This window comes from Squalius cephalus, assembly GCF_949319135.1.
Source record: "Squalius cephalus genome assembly, chromosome: 4".
Classification (NCBI taxonomy): domain Eukaryota; kingdom Metazoa; phylum Chordata; class Actinopteri; order Cypriniformes; family Leuciscidae; genus Squalius; species Squalius cephalus.
In genome coordinates, this window is record NC_137125.1 from 23068445 (window position 1) to 23084158 (window position 15714).

The window sequence follows — 15714 nt, forward strand, 5'->3', positions numbered from 1 at the left end:
AGCCTTACACATGCTCTCAGTGTGGAAAGAGTTTCACTCAAAAAGGACACCTTGAAGTCCACACAAGGATTCACTCGAGAAAGAACAATTAAATGTCATTAGTGTGTAACAAGTTTTAGTTTCCAGGTCTAGGGTCCAGGAGAATAACATAAATAAAGTCTTTACACTTGACTTCTGGTATTCTTTCTTTTTATTATTGTTTTTAAAAAAAAAAATTATTAAAGCCGTGATTAAAGGGGGGGTGAAATGCTATTTCATGCATACTGAGTTTTTTACACTGGTAAAGAGTTGGATTCCCATGCTAAACATGGACAAAGTTTCAAAAACTAAGTTGTACGTTTGAAGGAGTATTTTTGTTCCAAAAATACTCCTTCCGGTTTGTCACAAGTTTCGGAAAGTTTTTTTCGAGTATGGCTCTGTCTTACGTAAGATAGGGCGGAATTTCCTTATATGGGTCCTAAGGGCACTTCTCCTGTAAGATCGCGGCCGCGCGCGCACTCGTAGACTAGAGCAAGAGAGTGAAAGCAGTTCGCCATCAAAGCGCCCTGCCCGGCTTTTGGGAAGTCAATGTCACCAAAGAAGTGTGTTTTTGGTTGCCAGGGCAAGACAACCCTGCACAGATTCCCAAAGAACCCAGCGTTAAGGAACCCATGGATGGAGTTTGTTTTTTCAGAGCATAAACGGAGTTGTGTAAGACTGTTGTTCCCTGCATTTCGACGATGATTGTTTTCAAATCCCAGATCCACGGATTTGCAGATCGTCTAATGCTTAAGGATCGAGCAGTCACAATGATAAAGGTTCGCGGTCGTGCGTTGGAACCGGACGGTGAGTAAAACTGTTTGTTGAACAAATGTCTCTGTGTGTTGTCACTAGCTTGGCGCGTTAGCACAGCTAAGCTTCGCTCACAGGGCCCGCCTCCAGCCGCTCGGTTTTTTCTGGAAAGACTCGGTACAGCCTATCTTTCTGTTAAAAATTTAATAAAACAAAAGACTTTTTGGAGATATGAAGGATGCAATATTACTCTATAGGTACTCAAGATTAACAGGAGATTGAGTGAAAATGAGCATTTCACCCCCCCTTTAAAGCATATTCGAAGGCATTGTCTGGAGTCTGTTTAGGTAATGCTATGCAGTAGGTTAGTGGAACACTAGAGACCTTATTCCCAAGTGATAAGGTATGTCCAAATTCGGAGGCTGCGTCCTTTGGAAGGCGCTTTTGATGGCCGATTGCGTCATAGCGGCGCGACAAGGTTGTCCCAATTCAAAGCTGCACCCTTCGAAGGCTGATTGCATCATTGCGGTGCGACGAAGGCTACCCCGATTCAAAAGCGACTTCAAATGCAGCCTTCGTTTCCCCTTAAAATGAAGGTGTAAGAACACCAGCTCAAACGTGAGGGGAATGTACAGTTATTGATTTACTAATTTTCATTTATGAATTATTAATAAATCAATAACTAATCATACTGGCTATCACTTACACAATTTAAAATTACCCAAAAGGTAATACACAGCCCATATAGTTGGATCTCTGTATATAAACAATCAATCACAACGAATTACAATTAATTATAAATGCACAGAGGGGCTATATCAAATCTTGTGAATGCCTACCAAATCAAATTGTATCAGATAATCCGTCTGTCCGCCAGACGAATCATGCGATGTTATTATCAACTCTCAATGAGAGATATTCTTATAAAATCTCAAGAAAATGTATTCTCTTGGCCACAGAGAATAATTGTCTTGTTCACGAGATTATTAACTGGTAGGTCACTCACAAATTTATCGAGCTTGTAACTATAAGATCGAACACATTTAAGAGGCTTTGTTTTATGAGCAGCAGACAGAGACGATCAAGAGTATAATAGTTTTTGAATAAAATGCGATTATGAAAGTAACGTTACAACTACATCTAACAATGAATATATATACGGGACAGTAAAATGAAAGTAAAATAAACAGAAAGGAAAAACAGCAGATTACAGAATAGTAAACAAAGCACAATGTATAGCCTTTGAGAACCAGCAAAGTATCAAAATCACCTTAAACAGGTAAATGTAATACGCATTCAAATCTTGGTAAGAGATCAAAAATACTTGCATTGAAAACCTTGTGGTTGAGATAGGACGGCGAGTAGCCGATGCTTGCGTGTCCGTTGGAAGCGTTCTTTGAATTCTTCCTGAGTGCGCGTCGGGGCGGGAGTTTCAAAACGGTTCACGTGTGATCTAAGACTTGATTTAAGTTCGTTTCACTTTGAGATGTAAGTGAATGAACACTAGACTATTAAAACAAGAAGTCGGGGTTCTGACTAAAACAAAACAAAGTTTAAGTAAAACAAAATAAAGAGACCCGTACGAGAAAAGTAACTAAAAAGCAGGAACAAACAAGACAAAAGAAATACAGAACAGAACTGCCCGGAACGCGGAGTGTAACCGCTTTTCTAGGGTACAGAAATTTCACTCCTCCCTGGGCTTGGGCCAATTGGAACGCGAAATTCCAGGCGGGAGAAATTTTCTTTGTCTCACTTAGGAGTTCGATTTGCATGTTTTATGACAGTCTTAGGATCATGCCATTTCTACTTTAAACAATTATAACTGCAGTAAAATGCATTTTATCATAATTTGGTACCCATATCTTTCCTACGGGTATATGGAGGTTCAATTCAAGACCACATTTGGTATGTTTAAAAGCTACGGCATAGAAATGACTTCTTATTCTGTAAAATAAGCATTAAGAGTTAAACTAACAATCTAGGAATAAGATTAACGCAAAATGTGATGTACATTTACAAATGGGAATGAAAATTGGACTTTTAAAAAGATCCACATGGCATATCTATGAGTGCAACAGTGTGCACATCTGAAACATTATTCCTTTAAGGTTTACAAGAATACAAAAACCCATCACAGAGAAGAACAATCGTGGAAAAGAGAAATTACATTCAGGTTTACATATTTCTTCAATGGTTATACATATAAAATATCTAGGATGAACACTTTAATTCTGCTCCTCTGCCAGAATCTCAGTGAGATTCCTGGCTTGCTGACATTCCGTTAGGGTTATAAAAATCTTTATCAACCTAACCAAAGTGGGGAGGGGGGTCTGATTACCCGAGGATGCCGGCGAACATTCTTAAACTAGAACATTTATAATTCACGGCTATGCATTAGAAAGTCACACCTCTATTATAAAGCAAAACTAATCACACATGCATATAGGAATGTACATACATTAGAAGGTGGTTTCTATTCTAAATTACATACAAAGGACGTGTTTGTAGGTGAGTGTGTGTCTTTGTGTGTTGTGTGTGTGTGTGTGTGTGTGGACAGACCACCTGGGCCTTCGTTTGCAGGGAAGGGGGAAGATTGATAGCAATCTTTGTGGTCTGCCAGTGAGAATCCTAGCCATGTTCTGTTAAATTTCATGCTGGCATGAAAGTGTCAGAAAACAATTTGACCAAGGCTTTCGGAGCTCTTCGGGGTCCATTTGGTGTTATTCTTTGCTTTCTGGGGGGGTCATAAAACACCCCAGGAGGATGTCTCTTACAGACCAGGCGGCTCCAGTTAATGAATTATATTTACCAGGTTAAAAGCTAAAAGCTTTCCCAAAATTTATAATGACAAGTAATCATGAGTCCTGTCCATACGCTACAAAGGATACATCAAAAGGATCCTTCATGGCCTACCCTACCCCATAATTCATTGCGCGCTGGTGGCGACAGGATTTTTATTTAAAAATATATGGCGGGTGAGAGTTTTGTGGCGGCCGACAAATTCACATATAAATTTAAGTATAGTGTTTTAATATATTCAAATAGCTAGCGAAACAAGAGTTAAAAGCCACATGTTTTTCTTTCTTAAAAACTTGAATTTAACTCCGTTACCACTGCATGGCTTCATTTGTCAGGTGGTTTGAGGCAAAACTTGTGTTAATATTTAGTTTTGTTTTACGGAGCAAGGAGCAGCAGCTCAATTTATTAAAATGCGGTCGGAAAAATGACCATATATTTATGGGGGCAAAAAACTCAGCCAGCGTGGTTTGGAGGTAAGACAACAACCTATTTGTTATATTTGCACTAGTCTCACTTGTGTTTTAGAAAAAATACCCCTCACCCTATACAAAGCCCACAACAATAAACAATCCTGCTGTGTCATATTTTGCAGTGTTAACATTGTACTAATGTTAAGATTGCACCCATGTATTAATATTTTTCATAAGTACCTTTTTCTGCTGTTTTAGGATAATTCTGGAGAAAATGGGTCTGCTGGGGAATGTATCTCCCATACAACTTTAAAAAAAAAAAAGTAAGGCCGGCGACACACTGGCTGCGTGGCGTGAGCGTTTCAGCTGTGTGGCGTGTCCGTTTTTATTTCGGCTCCCATGCTAACAGGTTAGAGCTTGCACACTGCCTGCGCTTGTGCCGCGCGGAAAACACGTGCATACTAGAAATAGAACCGGCGCCTATTTTTCACGCAACACGCAAGCATGTTGGAAGCGTTTCCAGGCAAAATAGAATAGGAAAAGATGTTTATATGTTATTTTGACACGAATACATATTAATAAATGACATTTTGATGTTTGAAAGTCTCTAGGTTTTGACATAAATTCAGATATAAATGCAATTTTAAAAAATAATAATAATTATAGATTTTCAATTATTGTACCTGTCAATGCAGAACGAAATATTCTGTAGTCTATTTTGCCGTCAATACTGCCGACGGTGTCTTTATCAGTAGGCTTTATATTTATGTTTAACATGGAGTATACAGGGTACCCGCGGGGTCTTAAAAGCATTGAAAAAGTCTTAAATTTGATAATCTAAAATTAAGGCCTTAATAGCCTTGAATTTGGTATACAAAGTCTTGAATTTCGTTACAAAGGTCTTATTTTTATTTTTTTTATTTTTTTACTTTTCCTAGTATTAAGTTCTACCAGAAAGACTCGGGAGAAGATATTGTAATAATCATGCATTTATTAATGACCCAGCAAGCAATATATGCGATAAGTATTTGGCGTAGGCCCCGTCCGTAACTCGCAATCCGAGGGTACGGATTCAGCATTTCCTGCCTGAAGATGAAGGCAGGGGCACAGCCGACCCCCTGTGAGGTATTGGAAGGGACCGTCCTGGTGGTGGTGGGGAGGTTGGTGGGGAAGGGACCATCCTGCGGTGGTAGAAAAGATGGAGTGAAGAAACCATCTTGTTGGTGGAGGGAAGAAACCATCTTGGTGGTGGTGGGGTGGATGGTGGTGAGTCAAAGCGCTCAGCATCTGCGAACTCAGACAAGTGTAAGTACGGGTCCTTTATACTTCTAGTATTAGAACATGATTGGATAGATGAGAAGGTAATAAGTGACGCAACAATTGAGTCTTCCCGGCAGAACTTACGCTAAAGCTTTCATTTCATACCGTAACAAAATGAACTGTTACTAGTGTAGGCTAATTAAAAATTCATGCAGCGTAATGTTGAGTGCACCTCGCGCTCCACGTCATAGCAGTAAGCGCGAAAGCTCGCGCACCCGTTACTATGGTTACTAGGCAAGTGAGGTAAATTACAGAACAAGATAGTAGCTAGCCTAGTTTGTCGGCTAAAATGGGAAAGTGTCGGTTTAATCCGCTGTGGACAAGGAATCCGAATTACGTTTGGGTCAAGCCTGTGCCAGGAAATGACTGCGAGGCCTATTGCTGTTGGTGCAGGAAATCTTTTAAGCTAGCGACAATGGGTGTTACGGCCCTGGACTCCCATATGAAGGGTGCCAAACACACCGCGTGTAGCACTGCTCGCCAGCGCCAACCACCTATTGGCCCGTTCTGTGCACCGCAGATCTCTTCGGTTACTGAAACAGCTCTGACTATCAATAATGAAGAAATTTCTACAATAGAAATGCCACCACAGCCAAGGAACATTCTATCTTACTGTGGCTCGACACCAACTCTGCGGGCAGAGGTGATGTGGGTCCTTAAAACAGTCTCTGAGCACCACTCTTACACTTCAAATGAAAACGTTACAGAGATTTTTAAAATCATGTTTCCTGACTCCGAGGTTGCAGCTACATTCTCGTGTGGAAGCAACAAAACGGCATATATTACTAAATTCGGATTAGCTCCCTTTATAACGAAAGAACTGACTGACCATGTCAATATGTCCAACGGGTTTGTGATCATGTTTGACGAGAGTCTCAATAAGATGACGAAAAGTAAGCAGTTGGACCTTCATATTCGCTACTGGGTGGACGACCACGTCCAGTCACGATACTTCGGCTCGCAGTTCATGGGTCATGCAACAGCGGTGGACTTGCTCAAACATTTCAAAGTAAGTTTTTATTCTGAATTTTAAAAATGTTGAGTTTTTTTATTTATAAATAATATATGATATAGTAAAGTAACATAACATGACCAAGTGAGCTGTTCTATAATATCACGATTGCAAATGTTACATTGAATGTATAGTTTAATAAACAAGTAGCCTAGCTAATATCTAGTCACTTACAATTTAGACGCAATATCGTTTTGTTCTATTTCACCGACGAAAATAGTTACAAAAGAAAAGCAACACTAAAGTGCTGTGTTTTGTTATTGAATGATTCGGCATTTTGAACAAATCGTTTTAATGAATGACTCAATGATTCATTTATTAAGACGGTGACTTGCTGCCACCTATTGGTTTATTGGTTAAAGGCATCATAGTTTTTTTATATTATTTGTTTAAACATCAATCTCATAAAATTATTTATTACAGTTGCAATTTTGCAGTGTAAATGACTTAATTTGATTTATAACGGCAGCCTTATTATTATGACCGCCGCTAGCGTAGCTAGCGAAAGCGGTCATATAGGGATTGTCAAAGATTTTTTTTTTTTTTTTTCCCGTCACCTTACTGAATTTTTCGTCAACGATACCAGGGACACCGAAGCACCGGGGAACATGAAATTTGGTGGGCATGTAGCCCCACTAGACTTCTAAGGAAAAATTTCGTTTGGTCCCCGGGGGCCACTCCCCCCCCGCACTGGGCCCCCCCAAACCCCAAAAAATGCAGTTTTTCCTAAATAACTACCTGAACCGTGGCACCGAGGATGAAGAAATTTTTATGGTATGTTGGTCTACTAGACTTTTACGGAAAAATTTCGTTTGGTCCCCGGGGGCCACTTCCCCCCCCGCGCTGGGGCCCCCGTAAATTTTTCGTCAACGATACCAGGGACACCGAAACACCGGGGAACATGAAATTTGGTGGGCATGTAGCCCCACTAGACTTCTACGGAAAAATTTCGTTTGGTCCCCGGGGGCCACTCCCCCCCCGCGCTGGGCCCCCCCAAACCCAAAAAAATGCAGTTTTTCCTAAATAACTACCTGAACCGTGGCACCGAGGATGAAGAAATTTTTATGGTATGTTGGTCTACTAGACTTTTACGGAAAAATTTCGTTTGGGCCACTCCCCCCCCCCCCCGCGCTGGGGCCCCCGTAAATTTTTCGTCAACGATACCAGGGACACCGAAGCACCGGGGAACATGAAATTTGGTGGGCATGTAGCCCCACTAGACTTCTACGGAAAAATTTCGTTTGGTCCCCGGGGGCCACTCCCCCCCCGCGCTGGGCCCCCCTAAACCCCAAAAAATGCAGTTTTTCCTAAATAACTACCTGAACCGTGGCACCGAGGATGAAGAAATTTTTATGGTATGTTGCTCTTAAGGGCCCACATCAACCTAGCCCATAATCACTCATTTGTGATTTGCGCCCCTCCCATAAAAAATGAAAATGCAATATTATTCTGCTTTAATCGCCCCTATCTTCAGTGGAGATGTTCAGAACTGCACCATATTTCATGTGTATGATTAACTTGACATCCTCTGGGAGTATCCTCTGCTAAATTTTGTAGAATTTCATCCATGGGGGGGTATAAAATAAATTCATTTATGTGCACATTTAGTGACTGTACACTCATCGGCCTGTAGATGGTGCTGTTGAGCGAAGGGTTGCTGGTTTAGGATGATACTGTCACACACACACATGCAGGAATACAAACAAACGCAAGCATGCACACACACTGACATCCACACGCACAGACACACACCCATACACACACATACAAATCCACATGCACAGACACACACACACAAACACACACGCGCACACATGTACGCACACATACATACACGCACAGACACACACACACACAGACACACACATACACAAACACACACACATACACACACACACACACACACACACACACAGACAGACATGCACATACTACTACTTTTTTTAGGTATATACATAAACACGCAATACAGCCAAATTACTCCACGTCATTTATTTTTGTGGAAAGCCAGTGCAGGCCTGAGCGGCGGTCATATTTTGTACCGCGATGCGGTACATCTAGTTAAAACTGAATTTGATCAAATGTATGAATTTGACAGGAAAGAGAGTGCATATATATAGTAAGGTTTAAAAACTGTCCTTATAAAAGTAAATAACGCCCTGGTGTAAAAATCACAATTATGCAGATTTAAGTATGTAAAGTCTGATGAGAATATTGCTTCAAAATAAATTTGATTTATTTATGACAGACATTATTTAAAAAGTAGAAACATATTATGTCATTAAAAATGTATTGTAACATTATAAAAACTTCTTTATGTGTGATTTAAATGGAAGTAGCTTACAAATAAATAATTTTTAACCTTTAATATTAGAATGATGTACCATCTGGGGTTCCTTATGGTTTAATTTACAGTGAGAGATTTTTTTCTTTTTATGTACTGTACCTGATAGGCCCCAACTTAATTAATATGATATCAAATTGTTTTAATTATTGTTTTTATTGTTTATTTTTTTACTTGAAGGAAATGTCTTGAAGCAAAATGTTTTCTTGTCAGAATGCACCAGAATGCTTCATTTACATGTTTAAATCATAAAAATTGTCTCATGGGGGATAATTCCCCAGACCCCCCTACAACAAATTACTTCGTAAACATGTCACCATTTTCACCATTTGGGGGGTTGCATGTCTGATATCTCACCACTCAGACAGAACCCTTTAACCTTGAGGCCCCAACCTCCATCACACTAACTATTATGTAGGCTATATAATGTCTTTGTTTAAAATTTGCTTTTCATGTCTTTTAGGAGTGTGTATGTGACCTTGACTTGAGGAAGATGGTCTCTGTGTCTATGGATGGACCCAATGTTAATTGGCGTTTTTTTGAGATGCTGCAGCAGGAGCATGCAGAGCATTTTGGGGGTGCTCAGCTGGCAGTGGTGGGGAGTTGTGGCCTGCATACTCTCCATAATGCTGTCAAATGTGGATTCACCGACTGGCATATGGAGAAGTTCCTAAGAGCTCTGCATACAATTTTTCACAATGTGCCAGCAAGAAGGGAGGATTTCTGTAATCTCACAAAGTCCAAAATCTTCGCTTTGCCTTTTTGTGGTCATCGCTGGGTCGAGAACCTCCCTGTGGCGGAGAGGGCCCTTGTCATCTGGCCAGACATGATGAAGTATGTTGAGGCTGTTAGCACCAAAAAGCTTCCTAACCCTGGGACGTCCTCCTATGATACCATTGCGGCTGCAACCAAAGACCCTCTCATTCTGGCAAAGCTTCACTTTTTCATGGCAGTGTGTCGAAGTGTAACACCTTTCCTCACCAGATACCAGACTGATGAGCCTGTGCTGCCTTTCATTGGTAATGACTTGGCTGAACTGCTGAAGGTGAGATGAATCTTCTCATTTTATTGTCATAGTGATTTTAAAATCTCCTCTCGTTCACAGTTACGCTAAGACTACAGCTAAGACTGAATGAATTGAAAATGCAAATATTTTGAATAGTCAGATAAATTAGGCTCATTTAATAATACTGAAGAAAAGAAACATTGTAAAGTCAGAGTGCTTATTTTGTATTGTAAAATATTTTGGATTCTCAAATATGTATATTTTTGTCTTTTCATAGAGTTTGCTGAGGTGATTCATCAAACAAGAACTTCTCAATGATGCCACACCTCAGCATTTGGTCCGGCTTGATGTTAGTGACATGCAGTCCAGGGTTCATCTAAGAGCTGTTGATATTGGCATTGGAGCTGAGGCTGCAATAAAGGTATTTAGGAAATACATAATGTTTGACCAGACTGCTCCTGGTGTCCCTGTTGTTAGACCCGTCTACTCAGCCCCTCACTGGATAGAAGGAAAGAGGAGGGAGAGGAAGCTATTTACTTAATTTAGTCCCCATTCATCCTTAGGAACATCAGCAGCAGAGTAGATCCACTGAGGAGCTTTCTGTCCTCCAGTTCAGAAAGGAATGCATGGAGGGTCTGTCCAAAATTGTGAAGAAGATTCAAGAGAAGAGCCCTTTGAAATTCCCAACTGTAAGGCAAATGACTTGTCTTAACCCAGCTGTGATGTATTCAAATCCAGAATTGTGTCAGGGCCAGATGAAGTGTCTAGTCAAAAGGTTTCTTCAAGACAAGCAGTTAGATGGGGTTGCTACAGGTACATAAGATTAAGTCCTGACGTTAGGCATACAATTTACAAAAGAAACACGTGTACATTTGATGTGAGTGCTTTTTCTTTCACTCTTTCTTTAGGTGATCTGATCATTCAGCAATTTTCACAATTGTTGTCCCTGGAGGTGAGGAATGAGAAGTTCCTGTCTTTCAAGCCCCTCGAGAAGAGGCTGGATGTGTTTCTCCATCCTTATATAAGTCAGCCCTACCCACAGCTCTGGGCTTTCATCAGAAACCTTCTGATCCTCTCCCATGGGCAGGCTACGGTGGAGAGGGGCTTCTCTATCAATAAACAAGTAGAAACTTGTAATATCCAAGAGGACACTGTCATTGCACAAAGAGTTGTGTGCGATTATGTGTCCATGCATGGGGGTGTTACCAAGGTGCCCCTCACACCAGAGCTCCTGTCTTCAGTCACATCAGCAAGGGTGAGGTACAGGATGCATCTTGAAAGTGAACAAAAGAAAAAAGAATCTCAAGCACATAGTCAAAGAAGAATAATGATTGAAGAGGAGTTGGAGCAGGTAAAAAAGACAAGACAGACCATCCAGGAAGTTGCGGAGCATCTGAGGAGGGATGCAGACAAGATGGCAGAGGAGGCTGAGGGCAAACAAGGCAGCAAAATGGCAGAGCTAATTGCCAAGTCAAACGCGTTGAGAAGAAGCTACAAGCAGAAGTTGACAGAACTTGAGAGCCTGGGTGAAAAAATTGCAACCAAGGCAGCAGAGCTGCGAAGGCTGTAGTGTTCAACACATAGTTCAAATCTATTTGTTTATTACAAATCAAATGTGTTACGCTGTTGCGTATGTATTAAATATAACTGATAATTTAAATAAAATGTTTTATTTAATTCAAGTTGCCTACTTGTACATAATTATTTTCTAGGGTTCAAAATTTATACAGATTTGACATTTTCCCCTCATACTTCTGTCAGAATGGGTACGAAGTTGGCATTGAATTTCATTTAAAATGGTATTAAAAAGGTCTTAAAAAGCCTTGAATTTCATTTGGAGGATCCTGGGAGTACCCTGGTATAGGCCTTCCACAACTCTCTCCCCATATGTCGAACAAGGGTGATCCAAATCACGTGACTTGACATTTTCAAGTACACTTCGAGTTTGCAACGATGGACGACGGCAGATTAATTGAAGAGGTGGAGAAACACCGACAACTGTATGATCCACAGGATCCTTGCTATAAAGATCCACGAAAAAAGGAGAAGGCATGGGACTCAGTTGCCACAGCTATTGATTGTAATGGTAGGTTTACAATATATAGCCTACATGTGCATGTTTTGTCATAGGCAACTTACCGGTAGCCTACATGTGGTCTTTCACACATCGAAGTTTGAGGCTGCAGGGTGTACACTTGCACTTCATAAATTCAGAAATCCATTCACCACATAATTAATTAACTAATTGACCTACAAAGCTTTATTTGTTCGTTGGAATATGTCAACATCAAGTTGTTATTTTTGTCACTATTACATTGTCCTAACAATATAATTAGCATTTCAAAAGTTTGTTTGAAGTGATGTGTTCATCTGCCACATACCACAGAAAAATCTCCCCTACCTTTCAAAACACAAGTCACCCAACAGACTATGAAACACAGCTGTTTTCAGTGCAGGCCTATTGACTGTAATAATATAAATAAAATAAGTTGTTTTGTAGAGATCAACATGTCATTCTTTATTTAAGATAATTCTTATAATTAGGAACAGAGAAAGGATATTTGCAGGTCATTAACTGAAGAGTGCCACACAGAACGTTTTAAATTACACACAAACATGACAAACTATATAGGGATCTCCCAGTCACGTGACCCCTAGCCGCGTGTCTGCCATTTTGACGGAATACATCCGTCAGCTACTCAGTGGCAATGGATCTATTATTAGGGGTGGGTAATATATTAGGGAGTATATATTATAATATAATTATTAGTATAATTATTTTATAATTAGCCTAAATATTGCAATACTTTATGCTACAGTATTGATATAATTGCGTGCGCAAAATATCTCGATACTGAACACAATCGATTTTTCCCCCACCACTATTATTAGTGCAGCGTCCGTCAGCTAACTCTTCACGTCATGTCATTGCACTTATTAGCATCACAAAAAGATATATATACACAAGTATATATACAAGAGGAAGATAAAGGAATTAGGAATCATAGATCCATATGAAGCACCACAAGTTCTTTTTACAGGCATTTAATGTGTAGAAAAACTTCCTGACATTGAGTTCGGTGACATTTACAGCTACCTTATTCACTTCCCATCACGCTACACCGGAGCTTCATTAAAAGCATACAAAAGCTTAGCAGGCTATTGGTTGTCATGGACATGTTACAAAAACTAAATAGATGTAAAAAGTCAAGTAACCTTGTATAATTTCATCTAAACTTTATTGTATATTTTACATGCACTTTTATAATTTGTTTACATTTTACTTCTTGTACCTTATATCACAAACAGTTGGAAGCCAAACACCACCATCAGCGTTTTGCCTGTTTATTGCCGCCAACCACTTGTTTCTCCGTTTTGTTTCTTTTGGGATACGGTATAAAGATATTCCTTTTGTATGATCATGTATCTGATCGCATCCAACTGCACAGCATCGCTCGGGCATGATAGGAATATTTCGCAACGAGCTGTAGTATCACTGTAGTTTATATACTGTCTATGAGTATCACCGGCGGTTTAGCATTTTCTATTCCGTCAAGATGGCTGCTCCAAATGGCGTGACGTCACGCGGGATGTCCCTATACAGGAACAGAAAACCATGTTGTTAAATTATTTACAATGAACACTACTTTCCCACATCGAAGTCTGGCATGGCATGGATCCATAACTATGTTGTGATGTGATCACAGGCTCCCTTCCAGAGAATTGAAGAATGTGCTTAATTTCTCACGCACTTCATAGGCATCCTTGCTGCCCCTGTTCCCTCCAATGTTCCTTATAATAGGCAGCTTGTCTCCAGTTTGTTCTGCCTCGTCCTGCCATCTCTGGTTTTGCAATGGGTTGGTGAGGAAGTTGTGCAGGATGCACGAAGCCATCGTTACTTTCAAAAAAATCTAAAAACTTCTTTGAAAAAAAATTTCTGGGTCTCAGGAGGATATGTATAATAGAAAGATAGGATAGGCTACAATAACAATGTAGTGCGTCTTCTGAGTGACGGTCCAACATCAGGTAGGCTAAATATAGGCTCTTTAAAGCTACACAAATTTGTTAATATTATTGAAATAAAAAGACAGCCCACTTACCCATTTTTCAGATTTTGAAAGATGTGTGATAACAGTTGAAATTATTGTCATAAAGGCAAGAGCAACACACCGCGAATCCAAATGTACACTGGTCTGTCGGCGCCCTCCTTCTACGTCACCTAGCGGCAGCAGCGCCGTGTCAGACACGTTTCTGGTGTGCAAAGACACAGAAAACGCCACGCAACAGAAACACCGCAATCATGCCACGGAGCCAGTGTGTCGCTGGCCTAAGAAAGTTAATAGACACATCTTTGCAGAAATTTATTGTGTTGTTGTTGTTTTTAACAATGTTACGCCTGCCTGTTTTTCCCCTGCTGGCTCTGCTACACAGTGCAGACATTAGCTGGGCAACAGGTGCATTCAATCCCTAATTAACTTCTAATACGGGGTCAGTATAAAGACCTGTGTGACTTAAAGTGAACCCTATCACTTCTCTCCCATTCTTCTATGAATGAGAATTCTCCCATTCTTCTCCTAAATATTTTCTGTTAGAAATTCAGCATGCAGTATATAACAGAAAAGGTTTCTTTGTTCTGTAGGAATGTACTGGCAACGTCTGTTCTTCATTATGTGGACCTCTGTGTTCGATTGGAGGAAGAGTCTCCCATTCTCTATTCTGAAGCATTAGAAGGGTCCTTCTGGATCCAAACGTATATGTGGTGATCTAGCCAGAAACTGACCATATTTACATCAAAAAATAATTTAGAAATAAAAGGCATTTTCCTAGCCTGATTTTAGTCCTCTGATTTGAATGCTCTGTTTAAAGTGGTGTGTCTGCTGTGAGACGCCCTGTCAGTGTAAACGCCCACTGCTGTGATTGGCTGACATCTTTGCATATGAAATAGCTACTATTACAAGTGGAACTCTCTCAAAAACTTTAATTACGATTTTACTATTACATCTATTGAGAATAACGAATCGTGTTGATTGCAGTGATGAGCATTGAACAGATGAAAGACAGTCTGTTGATCGCATGAATTAAGAGATTGAACAGTAAACAGTATTGAATGATTTTGAGAGAAAGATAATCTATCTGAACAGATCAGGCATTAGAATAAACATGGTTACTTACATGTTTGTGGCGTTGCTGGCAGATCCATATCATAAAAGTCTGTTTGCAAAGCCTGCCTCGAAATTTACCAAATAATCCACAGTGAAATACACAGAATACAAACAAATAATGCACTGATAAGACATTCACATTGTTGAGGAGAAAAAAAAAAAAAACACTTTCCTGATTCAAATAATTTGTATTATGTATATTTAATGAATTTTATTTTTAATGAATTGTATTTATTATAATAATGTATTTAAATGAACTTATTTTAATTAATTTTATTTATTAATATAATGTATTTTAATATAATGTATTTTAATTTATTTTAATGAATTGAATATTTTTTTAATTAATGATTGTGAATTATTATTGTTGTTTGTATTCTTTGTTTATGTATTACTTCATTAAATGTTTATAAAATGAGGGGGAAAATTAATGGAAAAGGTAATGCTCAGTTATATCATTTTAAACCGACACAAATAAGATGACCATTATTAGCTCTACAGCACGTAATTCATTTTAACCAATGAGACTGCTGGAACTTTGCGTAGCTAACAGTGATGCGCGGGTTGATCCAAAATGAGCAGGTGCCTGCAGTCTCCCGCGGTTACCCGCGGTTACGAGTCATCCAAAAATATTTTTAATGATATTCGGGTCGCGGACGGTCGGGTCAAATTTTAAAGGTGTGTCTTGCAACATGTTATCTACTACTACATTTTTATAAAAAGAATGAGTCAAAAAAGATAAATTACTGACATTTACAATGCACATTAGCTTATCTTTCTGTCGTTGCTATGCAACCATGCACTGCGCTCTCCACAACGACAAAGAAGTTTTAAGAACTAATGGATTTCCACCATCGAAAAACGCTTGCTGTAGCTCTGCTACTATATTT

At 39.6% G+C, this 15714-nt stretch overlaps 1 long non-coding RNA gene across 1 annotated transcript in view; it reads left to right on the plus strand.

The window, feature by feature from the left end:
• Window positions 1–170, plus strand: part of LOC307157841 — an 11560-nt gene extending 11390 nt beyond the window's left edge. The window contains exon 3 of the long non-coding RNA XR_013821098.1: window positions 1–170. This exon is cut by the window's left edge and continues 690 nt beyond it. This is a non-coding gene — a long non-coding RNA (uncharacterized lncRNA).
• Window positions 171–15714: the final 15544 nt, after the last annotated feature.